The 13,828-nt window shown below is 43.4% G+C and overlaps 1 protein-coding gene and 1 pseudogene across 1 annotated transcript in view; both read right to left on the bottom strand.

The window, feature by feature from the left end:
* The window catches only part of DOCK8 (dedicator of cytokinesis 8), a 227,664-nt gene that overhangs the window by 194,255 nt on the left and 19,581 nt on the right, over window positions 1-13,828 (bottom strand). The gene's annotated exons all lie outside the window — the stretch shown is intronic.
* On the bottom strand, window positions 10,488-11,948 carry LOC118026326 (annotated as a pseudogene).

Here is a 13,828-nt window from a genome sequence, read left to right as displayed (position 1 = left end):
CCATAAAAATCCTGATGCTGTATATCCTTAATGACATTTCTATCCGGTTATAAAAATAAGTTCCTTTGCTCCTCCCTTACTAAAGTGTTCGTCTTGTGGGGGCGCCTGGGTGGTTCAGTCACCTAAGCTGCCGACTCTTGAGTTGGGCTCAGGTCATGCTCTCAGGGTCCTGGGATCGAGCCCCGCATGGGGCTCTGTGCTGAGCATGGAGTCTGCTTAAGATTCTCTTTCTCCCACTCCCTCTGCCCTCACCCCCTGCCTATGCTTTCTCTCTCTCTCAAAAAAATAAAAATAAAGTGTTTGTCATGTTACTGTGAAAATATGCAGAAGTAAAAACCCCTTAAATCCCTTTCTAATAAATTAGAATACACTCTGTGCACTAAAGAGTTATTCAAGATGGTGGATATTATGGCATTTGCTTTGGTGAAATCGTGAAGCATGAGTTATGGACCAGAAAGCTATTTTAAGTCAAGAATACTGGCTTAAAACAACAGCTCACCCAATTCTGGGGGGGAAGAGGTTTCTTATGCAGTGTTTTCCCTCATGTGCAATATGAGAATAATAATTTATTGTGTATGGGGGCGTCTGGGTGACTCAGATAGTTAAGCGTCTGCCTTTGGCTCAGGTCATGATCCCGGGGTCCTGGGATGGAGCCCCACATCGGGGTCCCTGCTCAGCGGGGAGTCTGCCTCTCCCTCTCCCTCTGCCCCCCATCTTGTGCTCTCTCTCTCTCTTTCTCTCTCTTGCTCTCTCTCAAACAAATAAAATCTTAAAAAAAAAAAGAATGTATCTTATTGTTGTTATTGTGGTTCCTATTAAGCTAATCTCCTATGCAGTTCCCAAATATTAAACACACAAGGAAAATAGCTTTACTTCTCAGTTAACGAGGGAATAACCTAGAGCTTTAACTTCCTCCAGTTCTTGAATACTTCGTGTTTTATACAAAGTTGCATTTGAGCGCAATTCAAAATGTTGGCCACACCCTCTTTTCTCAATGCCTGAGTGTGGCATCATGATCCCTGAGGGTGTTCAAATGCCTTTGAACCAGGGGACTGTGTGCTAAACACGCTAAGGTGAAGTTAATTCGCAGTAATTAACATGAATGAGATTTTAGGAACGAGAAACCTAAAACCGGTCTCTGGAATGAAGCTATCGCACATTGGGGGCGCAAAGCCGACACACGACCAGCTCTTCCTGCACCATCCCTTGGGGTCAAGCACAAGGTCTTCCCCACAAGAGGCAGGGAACATGTCTCCAGCTTTGCTAGTATCTCGTTTCGGCATAATTTTAGAACCTTACGAAGGCCCACCTTCCCTGCCCAGAGCCTCACTGCCTAGGAGGTGAGCAAGACAAGTGAGAAAACACTCAGTGAGGGGCGCCTGGGTGGCTCAGTTGGTTAAGCGACTGCCTTCGGCTCAGGTCATGATCCCAGGGTCCTGGGATCGAGTCCCACATCGGGCTCCCGGCTCAGCGGGGAGCCTGCTTCTCCCTCTGACCCTCTCCTCTCTCATGCTGTTTCTCTCTCGCTCGCTCTCCAACAAATAAATAAATAAAATCTTTAAAAAAAAAAAAGAAAAAAAAAGAAAACACTCAGTGAGGTTGAACCACTGCCTAACACTAACAAGCAAAGATGAGATGAGAACTCGGTTCTCGAAACGCCCAAGAAAGTCCACCGCTATCTCTGTTCCTACAGAAAGTTGCGCTTGTTCTCGAAACGCCCAAGAAAGTCCACCGCTATCTCTGTTCCTACAGAAAGTTGCATCAAGTAAGCGCAATCATCAAGGAAGCAGAGATCTGCGTGTTACAATTTAAAGACGGCACGAATCTCTGACCTATGCTCGTAATTCTCACCACTCTAAAGCATAAAGGAAGTGTTTCAGTGGGGTGAATGACTAGTCACTTGAGAGAATAACACAGAAACGAAATCGGCCATGGTGTCGGGTCACGATTCAGTTTACCCTGCTTCCGCTAACCGCATACAGGAACACTGAGGAAATGAAGCCCAGACGGTCCCACGGGGGCCCAGGGGGCTGAGGAAGATAATGAGTCCCAAAAAGCAATGGTGGGAATGGGGGTCAAGTCCTTTTGCAGGAGAGATGGACAGTAAAGAAGGTAAAATCAGGTTTTCACAGCTACTCTCAGACAAACACACTTTTGAACCAAACCCTTGTCCCAAGGACAGAATGAAGCACTTTGTGCCTTTGGACACCCTAGGATCAACTTGGCCCCTTTCCGAGTTTTCCCTAGACCAGGAAATAACAAGTTAGTTTAAATGCATGTGGGCTATCCGTAAAAATTAACAATAAAGCCTGTCCTCATTTAAGCAAGGAAATCTATACTGGATTTTTTTAAATAAGCAAACCTAATAAATTATCTTCAATGTCCTCATGCTAACTTACTCAGTAATCATTTTCCAACAAGGGGTAAGCTTGGTTCAAATCTGTCTTCATCACCTATTGATTGTATGATCTTAGGCAAATCAGTTGATCCTGTCAAGCATGGTGGAGTGGGCAGAGGTGTGGAAACACACAGACGGAGGCAATAAATAGAAGTCATAAAGCAGTAGAAGCTATAAGTGAGAAGAAACCTGAAATGGAAAGATATCAGCAGGGCTAGTAGATGAGGAAGGGGGAGCAATAGAGAAAAGAAGAAAAGGAGACCCTGAGTCCCAAATCTGTCAGGCTATAAGAATTGCCCTTTGCAGATTATAGGAAGTCAGCCCTGATTTGGCCCCATAGCTGGGTGCCTTGTACAGTGAGCAACATGCACAGCCTTACATGGAGGCCCCGGGCCCACATCTACTCGTAGCAGGGATTGGCACTAACCTTGGCAAAGCTGAGATCCCAGACCCGTGTGCAGATCTGAGGGACTGCTGAGCTCCAGACAGAGCATCATTGCCATGCTGCAGTACATGCCTAGTGTTACCAGAAATTTGGATTTTCATGTGAAATATGACATTTGTAAATGTTGGCAAGGGAGAGAGAGGGAAAAAAAAAAGAATTGCCCTTGGATCTACAGACCCAATGAGCTAACTAGGTAGGATCCTGTTCTCCTTACCTTGTGGGGCATCCTTAATCCACTATTAACAGAGGCAACCTGACAGTGTCTATAATCCTTATGACCTGGAAAAGCCCGCTGCTACAACTACTATTACTACAATTAAGCACATAAGCTCACACTTAATACGTGCTTACCATCTGACAGGGACTGTATTAATTAGCCCATTTAATTCTCACAACAACCCCATGAGGTAGGTATTATTATCTCTGCTTTACAAACTAAGGAAGGTTATGTAACTTGCGTAAGAGAGTTGCTATAGGAGTTAAACTTCTGGCATTTTCCCTTTCCAGCAGCTTAGCGGTGGCAAGCTTAACGTGCAAAAGCTTTCCAAAGAAGGATATTAAACTTTACCCTGACTACTGAAAGGAACAGGTTTGGGCTTGTTTTTGAGACTCTGAACTCAGCCCCAATACCATGAATCCTTCCAGGGGTAAGTAGTCTTGGAACATATTCCAGATGTCATTCAAATACCCACATGAGCAATGGGCAAAAGATTTTAGAGCAATCACTGAAGGGTGAGTTTTCATCAAATATCATTTCCTTTTTGTGTGTACAACTTTGTCTCTTTATGTTTCACCAAGGAACAAACCTCAAGCACAATAAAAGTGAAGCCCTTCAAAGTCCAAAATCTGTTCATGCACCAAATATTTGTCTGGGATGTGGCATGGGGAAGGCAAAAAAGGCACCCAGAACAGGGATTTCATCCAAGTTTTTATTCCAGCTCTTTCCACCTGAAACGCATCATATCCTGTCTTGGCCAATACCCTCCATTCCCTGACTCCTTGCTTCTTCCTAGAAACCTGCTTGATTCAGTCCCATCTGAAAAGAAAACCTTCATCGTCAAGCTCCTCTCTCCCCTTCCCCTGAGCACCAAATCTCTACTTCCTCTCTGCTCCCTTGCACTGCCTAATCCAGTGTCCTCAGGCGTCCAGCCTCGCCCCTCTGCAGAAACTGTCCTTGAGACAGCCACGGATGACCTTTCGTTGGGTAGCCAGCAACTTCTTTCCTGTCCTGTTCTAATTTGACCTTTCCTTGCATCAGACACTGCTGACCTTCTCCATCTTCATGAAACCCCTCCCTGGAATTATACACATCCTGCCAACTCTCCTAGCCAACTGCCCTCAGTTTTTTATTCTTAACTGGTTTTCTTCTCCTTTGGGCCCTTTAAATGTTGTTTATTCCCAAACGGTGGTACTGGGATAACTTTGGGAATGAGGGGAAAAGGATCAGGAGATGCTCTAGGTGAGTACATCGTATGCCTAAAACATGGGGAAGCATTGAAGGAAAAAAAAAAAAGTGGGGGGAATCCCAGCAAGGAAAAACCCCGTAACATTCTGGTATTAGGGTCTTGCAATGAGTCTACTGTGAATCTTTTCTGCAGAGTACATAGATTATTATAAATGGTCTTTTCTCAGAGGAAATCAGCTGCTTTAATTGTTTCACTCCTTCAAGGGACAATGTCAAAGTTGTTGAGCCCAAAACTGCTCAGTTTGATCACTTAGCTTACATGGAAAATTTTTTCCTAAAGAATGCAGAAAGGAATTTCTATAAAGCAATTAATTTATCCTCTTTTGCCCAGCCAAAAGCAGCTGGGCCGTTTCCTGTCAGTTTAATAATAAACAGCTCAGCCCTCTCTTGCCCTCACATCTTGAGCCCCACATGCTCCTCAAGATATGGTAAATGCCTGTCCGGGACATATGACAACTTAAAAGATCCTTAGCGTGTGGAATCCTGTTGAGAAGTTCCGATGGTCCCAAAACGTGGTTCCTGCTTATAAAGCCCAGGATCTAAAATAAAGGAGAGGCACTTTGGGCCAATGGCAACTTTACAGTTTTCAGGGTGCTACAAACTTGTCTTGAGGCTATAATTAAAAGTAACAGTATATTGTCTGAAAGGCCAAAATTAGCATGGCAGACGCGATACACTCTAACCAACCAGGAACAGAAAAGAAACGTTTGGTATTATACGTTACACATTTTTAAGGAAAATTTATTGTGGCTGTCAGATTGGAGCTGACAACGTATAAAACATCACCGACTTTTCTCTTTCATTTACCTTTGGAAGGAACAGGCTGTGGTCAGAGGCAGGCTAAGTGTTGGGTAGAGGCTTGTCTTTGTGCTGCTTTAGAGAGTCTACAGTTGGAGAGGAGAATTCACCAAGGCAAACTTGGCATGATGTGAACACTCTGCTGAAGGAAATTCTGTCCCCAAAAGTCGTGCCATAGGGCTATCTCTGGACTTGAAAGCGTGCTGTTCTTGGCACTGGCCCAAGATCCTGGGCATCTTCTTAGCAGTCCTTTGCCTGGGCCTTCACCCCATTCCGTGAGCTCTCAGGTAGGAGAAGTGATTACAGCAGAAACCGCAGTTACAAAGACAACCAGGTACAAGAGAGAAAGGAGAAGATGGGGCCTGGAGTTCCTCCCTGCTCTGTGTAATCCTTCTCCCGTAAGTCCGCATTTGGTGTTGCCCGCACCTAACTCTGGCACCTAGTATGAGGTAGCAAGATCAGGCCACACATGCCCATCTGTTAAGCTGGTGATGTTTGTGGAAAGTCCCTACTTTCCCGTGTTAGCTCTGCTTCCTCAGACAGCAACCCTGCATTTAGTAACAGTATCTCAGTAAAAATGCAGTGAACTCTATGAGTGATAACACACTAAGTCCTTACCAGCCCAAACCAATTCATGGTGAAGGATGGATCTGCTGGCGGCCAATTTTGAAGGTGGTTGGGGGAGAAGAAAGGTACAGTTAGAACCTTGGAGACCATGTCTGGACGAGAATTCCAGAACATTCTGCAAATGGGAGGAGCCAAAGAGGGAAGGGAATAGGAAGGTGGAGGGGGTCTAAAGGCAACATCACTTATGCCCCAGTTTTCTTCAGGCCCTGATAATTGAATCAGACAAAAGAAAAAACAAAAAAAGAGAGAGAGAGAGAGCTCTTTACATAGGTGAATGGTGTTTCTTTGAAAGGAAGAAATGTGAAATTGACCAAATAAATCTGGTAATGAGCCAGGCCATATGATGAGAGAAAGTTCGATGTTGGAGACCAAAGAACAGGGCGATGTTAATGTTTTCTTTAAAAGGTGCATACCGGGGCACCTGGGTGGCTCAGTCAGTTAAGCATCTAACTCTTGATTTCGGCTCAGGTCGTGATCTCAGGTTCGTGAGAATCGAGCCCAGCATTGGGCTCTGTACTCAGCGTCAAGTCTGCTTGTCCCTTTTCTCTCTGTCTCTCATAAATAAATAAAATCTTAAAAAAAAAATTAAAATTAAAAAAAAAAAAAAGATGTACCAAGGAGAGTATAGGGAAAAATAACCAAACAACTGATGAGTCCCTCTGGGACTCCAGGACACAAGCCCAAGGTAGAGCCTGAGTGTGGATGTACAGAACACCTCAGTGTTGGCGTTCGGAAGAGACACCTCAAATGAGGCACCCCACCCCCATCACTAGAAACTGCACTATTCTGAATACAAGCTTCCTTTTCTGAAGACATTGAAGTTTTAATACAAAGTCTGTACAGCTTGTTTACTCAACTTCACTTATTTTTTTTAATTTAGAGAAGATCAGAAAAGAACATTTTAATACAATTTATACAGAGACAATGGAAGGGAATTAGAAATATTTTGGTTTACTTATAAATGATAATACTGTCAAGAGGACTTAAATTGGAAATATTTAGGGGCACCTGGGTGGCTCAGATGGTTAAGCGACTGCCTTCGGCTCAGGTCATGATCCTGGAGTCCCTGGATCGAGTCCCGCATCGGGCTCCCTGCTCAGCGGGGAGCCTGCTTCTCCCTCTCCCTCTACTGTTCTCCCTGCTTGTACTTGCTCGCTCTCTCTGTCAAATAAATAAATAAAATCTTTAAAAAAAAAAACAAAACTGGAAATATTTATTTCCCCAAAGATTGCCACATTTTTGAAACAAAGATTTCTCTGCCATAAAACTAGGTTGAATATTTTAAAAACGACAAATGGACACCATAAAAGGTTTTTGGTGTTTTTGTTTTTTGTTTTTTTGTTGTTTTTTGTTTTGTTTTGTTTTTTTGGTCGAAAGTGCCCTTTTGGTTAAAGGATTAGCAAATTCAAGTAAATTCTACAGGCTCATTAACTTGCCATATTTGACTAGTTCACCAAAAGTGGGAGCAGTGAAAAGATATAAAATAGCAGCTCATGATCTCTTTCTCCAGCTGACTTTAAAGAGACATTAAAAAACGAACAGCAAATTCAAATTACTTGTAACATAAACAAGGAAACACACTTCTTTCCATACTTCAGATGTGAATAACAATTTATGCAGAATTATATTCTATTTTGGCTGTGTGGAAATATTTTTACTGTCAAAAGGAAAACCTTCAAGTCACTTAAAATTTTTTAAATACCCAATATTCACATGTGATCTTCAATGTCAACTAAGAAATCCTAAATTCAGGGGTGCCTGGGTGGCTCAGTTGGTTGGGCTTTTGATTTCGGCTCACATCATGATCTCAGAGTCATGGGATTGAGCTCTATGTCAGACTATGTTCTGGGCATGGAGCCTGCTCGTGATTCTCTCTCTCTCCCTGCCCCTGTTTGCCTCCCCCACTCCAAAAAAAGAATGAAAAAGAAATCCTTAATTCAATACTCAGAGAAAAAAAAAAAATCTCAAAAATTTCATTTTTTCTGTGGCACCACCCTTTATCCAACTTCCTTGGACTTGTTGAAAGTCTTACTTAAAAACTGGTAAATTACCTGTGAATTACATACCCTCAATCTCTGGATTCAACAGCAAGGCCACTTAGAAAATGGGATCATTTTATAGGTATATTTTAAAGGTTTCACATATGTATTTGTCCTTCCTTCTACCACAAAGAAATCAGCCCCATGTTGAACACCTAAAGACTATTTCTTTTTTTTTTTTTTAAAGATTTTATTTATTTATTTGACAGAGAGAGACAGCGAGAGAGGGAACACAAGCAGGGGGAGTGGGAGAGGGAGAAGCAGGCTTCCCGCCAAGCAGGGAGCCCGATGTGGGGCTCTATCCCAGGACCCTGGGATCATGACCTGAGCAGAAGGCAGACGCTTAACGACTGAGCCACCCAGGCGCCCCTTAAAGACTATTTCTTGTGCCTCTCCCACCTCTGTCAGATAAAAAAATAGATCAATAGGGATCATTTGGGGGCGCCCTTTTTAGTTGTTTCCCTAAACTGTCTGAACAATTATCTCAAAGTCCCATATTACTTGGTCTAATGAGTTTAAAGTTTTAGCATCTACATCTTGATGTCATCCAACTGACCCAACAGATCTTGGATGGCATCCCTATTCCGCCGATGACCTAGAATTGTGGGAGGATAAGAGACATTTGGGTAAGTATCTGATTGTAATGTAGAGTGTATTTCTTTTCATGGATTGTGGTGAAAAAACTTTGAAAGCCAACATTAAAGACCAAGTTGACAAGACTTTGGAGTAGTGGGCACCACACATTGTCTTGGAGGATGGATGGTGGCATTGTATGAAAGGGGGATTGTGAGTCGAAGCGTCCCTTTCATTGAGGGTGGGGTGGGGAACACAGTGGGTGTCAGAGTCAGTGGATTTGGGCAATGAGATACATAGAGTAACTCCACCCCCATGAACACACGCACACTCCATTTCATTTAGAGCCACCTGAGGCCTCAAGGGGACGGTAGGGAAGAAGGAAGAACATAGCTGTGCAGTTCAAAACAGTAGTTGTCCAAATTGGGGCTCCCCAGGAATCCTGATATTAAACAAAACATGTCAGTCTGTAAATACTGAGCTGTTTTGGGGCCAGTCAGATCTTTCTTCTTTGTATCTAAAATCCAAATTTCAGGGGCACCTGGGTCGCTCAGTCATTAAGTGTCTGCCTTAGGCTCAGGTCATGATCCCAGGGTCCTGGGATCGAGCCCCGCATCGGGCTCCCCGCTCAGCAGGAAGCCTGCTTCTCCCTCTCCCACTCCCCCTGCTTGTGTTCCCTCTCTCACTGTGTCTCTCTCTATCAAATAAATGAAATCTTAAAAAAAAAAAAAATAAAATAAAATCCAAATTTCACTGGTCGCAGAGACTAGAACCCAAGACTGATCCCCAGGGCAGCATCTCTGTCTCCACACTCTGATGTCTTCCCAGAGAATGAACGTAGCTGTAACCCCACCCGTGGGAAAGTGCATTGGCTTGAGGGGGCCAGATGTGAATGGAAATGTGCTTGTTACACCAAAAACAGAGAGGTCATCTCCCAACATCCGCAAACATTCTCCTCCTTTCCATCTGAAAATCAAGTTTCACGCATTATATCACTGAGTTGATTAAGTCTCTGAAGGCTGGGCAGTGTTTCTAGCAGATCGTTTTCAGTTTTAGTGCTGGGGCCGGGGGGGAGTTAGAATTTTGAGTTTGAAAATGCATCTCTGTTCATAGCTAATTCCAGAGAAAAATCGGGTTAGTGTTGGCCCACTTTACTAGAAAGATTAAAAAACCGACCCCATAAAAGGGTATTTGCACTGGGATGAAGGGATTCCACCACAGGGTTTTCAGGTGCTGGAAGGCCATGTCTAGTTGTGTTTAGAGTGGAGATGGTCCATCTCTCTCGGAAGTTAATCTGCTCGCCCATCTGAGGCGAAACTAAACGTATTACGGCATATGGAAAAAACAGCCTCAACAGATTCCACAGCAAGGCCGTGGTGAGAACTGATGTGGGCAGGCAAGCTGGCTTGCTGGAAGCTGGGGCTGGCAATGACCAACAGCAAGGGGTTAACAGCATGGCTCTGGCCTTAGCTGGGTGTCCCACACCTGGGTTCCCACCACTGCTTTACCACTCACAACTGCATAACCTGACCCAGCCTCAGTTTCCAAATCCACACCTTGGGATAAGAACACCCTTCACCCATTAGGCTGTTATAAGAATTATAGAATTATAACGATCCAATGATATAAGACATAATTATATGCATGTCAATTGTATGCATATGAATATATAATAATATATATAGTTACATGCATGTGGAGGACGTAGCAGGTGTCAATAAGTACAAGAATTAATATGTTGGGGGTTTTTTTAAGTTTTTTTTTTTTAAAAGAAAGGGTGGAACTTAATCTTCATTTACAGGACACAGCAAGGTAGGAGATTCCACATAGAAATAAGAAACCCAGGGCGCCTGGGTGGCTCAGTTGGTTAAGCGACTGCCTTTGGCTCAGGTCATGATCCTGGAGTCCCGGGATCGAGTCCCGCATCGGGCTCCCTGCTCAGCAGGGAGTCTGCTTCGCCCTCTGACCCTCCTCCCTCTCATGCTCTCTGTCTCTCATTCTCTCTGTCTCAAATAAATAATAAATAAAATCTTTAAAAAAAAAAAAAGTGCTACCATAACAAAACATACTGAAAAAGAGTTCTTGGTAGAGAAACAAGAAGACAAACTTCTACCAAACAACTTTCTGCCTCAGCTGCACAATCTAAAAGTTAAAGGTCCTAGGAGTGCCATCCTGAACTTGGAACCTATAGTTTCTGTCACAACCTTCTCATCTTCCTCTACAGAGAAATCCTGCTCAATCAAATTTAATGAAGCTTTCTCCACGGACTCATATTCATGGTTCTGTAGAGCTTCCACTGTGCCCAAACCTCCACATTCTTCCATCATTATACTAAGTTTCTCAGTTTCACCTAGTTTCTCAGCAGCCCATACAGCTTCCTTTTGTGTCTTAAAACCTGCCTTAGAGAGAACACCAACGAGGAATGGGACTAATCCATGATTCACAACTTGCTGTATCCGGTCCTGGCGGCCAGCTGTCATGTTTCACGTTGTCCATGTAGTTTCCTTCTGAATATTAGTTTTGGGGTTCATTAGCAGGCTGGGAAAGACAGCAAGTGGTCCTGCATCTATTACAACCCCAGTCTGTTCATCTGTCCCAGTGACAATACCTCCTGTGGCTCTTAGCACAGGAGTCACAATGGGCAATTCAGTAGCTCCTAGAAGCTTCACAAGCTGGGGCACAACTCCTGTTTTCACAACCATTTCAATCCATTCATCTGGACCATCGGGAAGGTAGCCAATGGCCCAGCAGGTATCTGCTAATATTTCTGGATCACCATGATGCAGGAGACAAACTAATGTAGGAAGAATCTGCTCAACAGCATCTAACGGGGGTGCAGGATTCTTGTTGTAACAAAGGTCTGGAAGTGTCCAAGTAAGGTTATGTAAGTAACCACATGCTAAAGATCACATATCAGGAACTGCAAGGAGAGCCCATAGCGGGTCAACTGCACCATACTTGATAACCAAGTCTCAAAAACCGAACCATCACCTGCAATGTTTCCTAGAGCCCATACAGCTTGTTCACTGATGTGGGCATGGGAAGATGCCAAAGGAGAAATGAATGCTGGGATAGCACCTCCATCTACCGCAGCCTTGGTCTGTTCTGATGTCCCAGAAGCAATGCTAGTGAGAGCCCAGGCAGATTCAAACTGAATGAGACTACAGTCAGTTATGCCCAAGAAGACACAAACCAGTCCAGATTATGTTGTCTATGATGGGCTGTTCTTCCCTAGAAAGTAGTTTCCTAGCAGCTTGAGTAGCCTGGAGCTGGCTTTCCAAATTGTTGCTATGTATGCCTTTGACAATGTCATCAACAGACCAGTGTTCAGTGCCCTGGTTGTTGTGGTTTTCCTGCAGTGGAGAGGTAGTGTCATCAGGAAATCAGCTTACGTTTCTCCTTTTCAGCATCTGGTCAACCTTCTTAGCTTTCCTCAGCTCCACGTTAACTGCTATCCAGTGCCGCCTCATTTCTGTACTGTCTTTCCCCTTGTTCTTGAATCTGTTAAGGTGGGCAGCTGGTGAATTAGCATTCTTGTTGGTGGACATGGTTATGAGACAAAGGGAGAAAGCTACACGGCCAGCTCAGGCTTCCACAGGAGGCGGTCTGGGGCATGCAGGCTGCGGGTCAGCTGCCCTCAAAACGTCCACCACAGATCACCCCAAAGAGGGTGTGGCTAAAGATTTTATGTATTTATTTATTTGAGAGAGAGAGCATGAGCTGGGGGGTGGGGGGGAGCAGCAGAGGGAGAGGGAGAAGCAGACTCTCGGCTGAGCAGGGAGCCCGACGCGGGGCTCGATCCCAGGACCCCAGGATCATGATCTGAGCCAAAGGCAGACGCTTAACCGACTGAGCCACCCAGGCGCCCCAAGAATTAATGTTTTAAAATAATTATTAGTGATCACATTGTGTCTCTCTTTCCTTCTGGCAGGGCAAGAAACATACCACTGGTTTCTCAGTTTCTCCAGTTTATATTAGTCTTCCCCTGTCAGTGAAGACACATTATACAATGATCTTTCTACTTTTCAGCAAAACAGAATTTTGACAAAAGTCATAGTCACATTACTATCATTTTTGATAGGCATGGGGCCCAAATTTCTTCTCAAGTAGAGTCTGGCACCTGGCACTCATCCTTTAAAATGGGTGGAGTAGGGGAAGAATTTATAAAAGGACAAAGCGCTGTTAGCCCTGAAAGGGATTTTAGAGATCATCTCATGATGTGAAGGCTCATGCTGACCTTCTCTCCTGAAAAGCACTGGTATTTGATTTTGCTCACATAAAACAAAACACCTTTTAAAAATTTTTACCTACCCCTTCTTTAAATATGGAATAAAGAATATGCTAGTTTCTTCGTCTCACATGAGAATTTGATTACTTATACCAAATCATTTTCCCTTTCCCAAAAGACAGGAAGAAAGAGGAATGATATTTCTCAAACACCTACATGATAAGCAATTTCCACATAATCTCATTTAATCCCCATAACAACCCTAGGAAATAGAAGATTATCTTTTAATTAACAGATAAGGAAATTGAGGCCCAGAGAAGCTAAGTGACTTGCTCAAAGCTGGTCAGGAAGTGGTAAAATGGGCACTGGAATCCGGTTGTGACTCAAATATTCATGTTCACTCCAAAAATGACTTGGTGTCTCCACAGCCCTCACCCTGTGTGATTTTCTTCACAGCACTTACCACCACTCAACATTGTATTATATATTGATCTGTGTATTTGTTATCTATTTCCATCATTAGAACCTAAATTCTGTAAGAGCAGGGTCTTTCTATATCCCTCAAGTGTAAAACAGTGCCTGGCACATAGTACATGCTCAAGTAAATGTTTGTCACATGAATGAATGGATGAATGAATGAGTTAGTGAGTTAATTAATGAATTAATAAGGGGATATAACAGAGAATTAAATGTCAGATTTTTCTTTAAAGATTTTATTTATTTGAGAAAGAGAGAGAGAGAGAACGAGTGATTGGGAGGAAGAGAGAGAGAGAGAGGGAGGGAGAGAGGGAGGGAGGGAGACGCAGATTCCCTGCTGAGCAGGAAGCCCAACGTGGGACTCAATCCCATGACCCCAGGAGCATGACCTGAGCCAAAGGCAAATGTTTAACAAACCGAGCCACCCAGGCACCCCTAAATGTCAGATTTAAATGTAAATAGCATATAACTCTGGCAATAAAAAAGAAATTGTGCATAATAAGTTATTTTTTCTAGGTGATCTCATACTTCTATATAATTTTATTCTCTTCAAGAAAATATACATTTAACTGGCTTAAGAGGACTAGTTTACAGATTCTTGATACAGCTGGAAAAGTTGGTAATTAACATTAGGATACCCTCAAATAGGACTGAGATTATCCAGAAAAGCATTCATTTAAAAACTGTGGCCACAAGGAAACTTCATGAATTAATAGTATTTGTCCAAACCAAATTTATCTTTGGGTTCATTGACTCAATCACAATAATGGTTGCAGTT

Source organism: Mirounga leonina, unplaced genomic scaffold (assembly GCF_011800145.1).
Source record: "Mirounga leonina isolate KUSES-001 unplaced genomic scaffold, KU_Mleo_1.0 Mir_224, whole genome shotgun sequence".
NCBI classification, from domain to species: Eukaryota; Metazoa; Chordata; class Mammalia; order Carnivora; family Phocidae; genus Mirounga; species Mirounga leonina.
The sequence above is the reverse complement of the archived record's forward strand: the minus strand, read 5'-3'. Positions and strand labels throughout refer to the sequence as shown.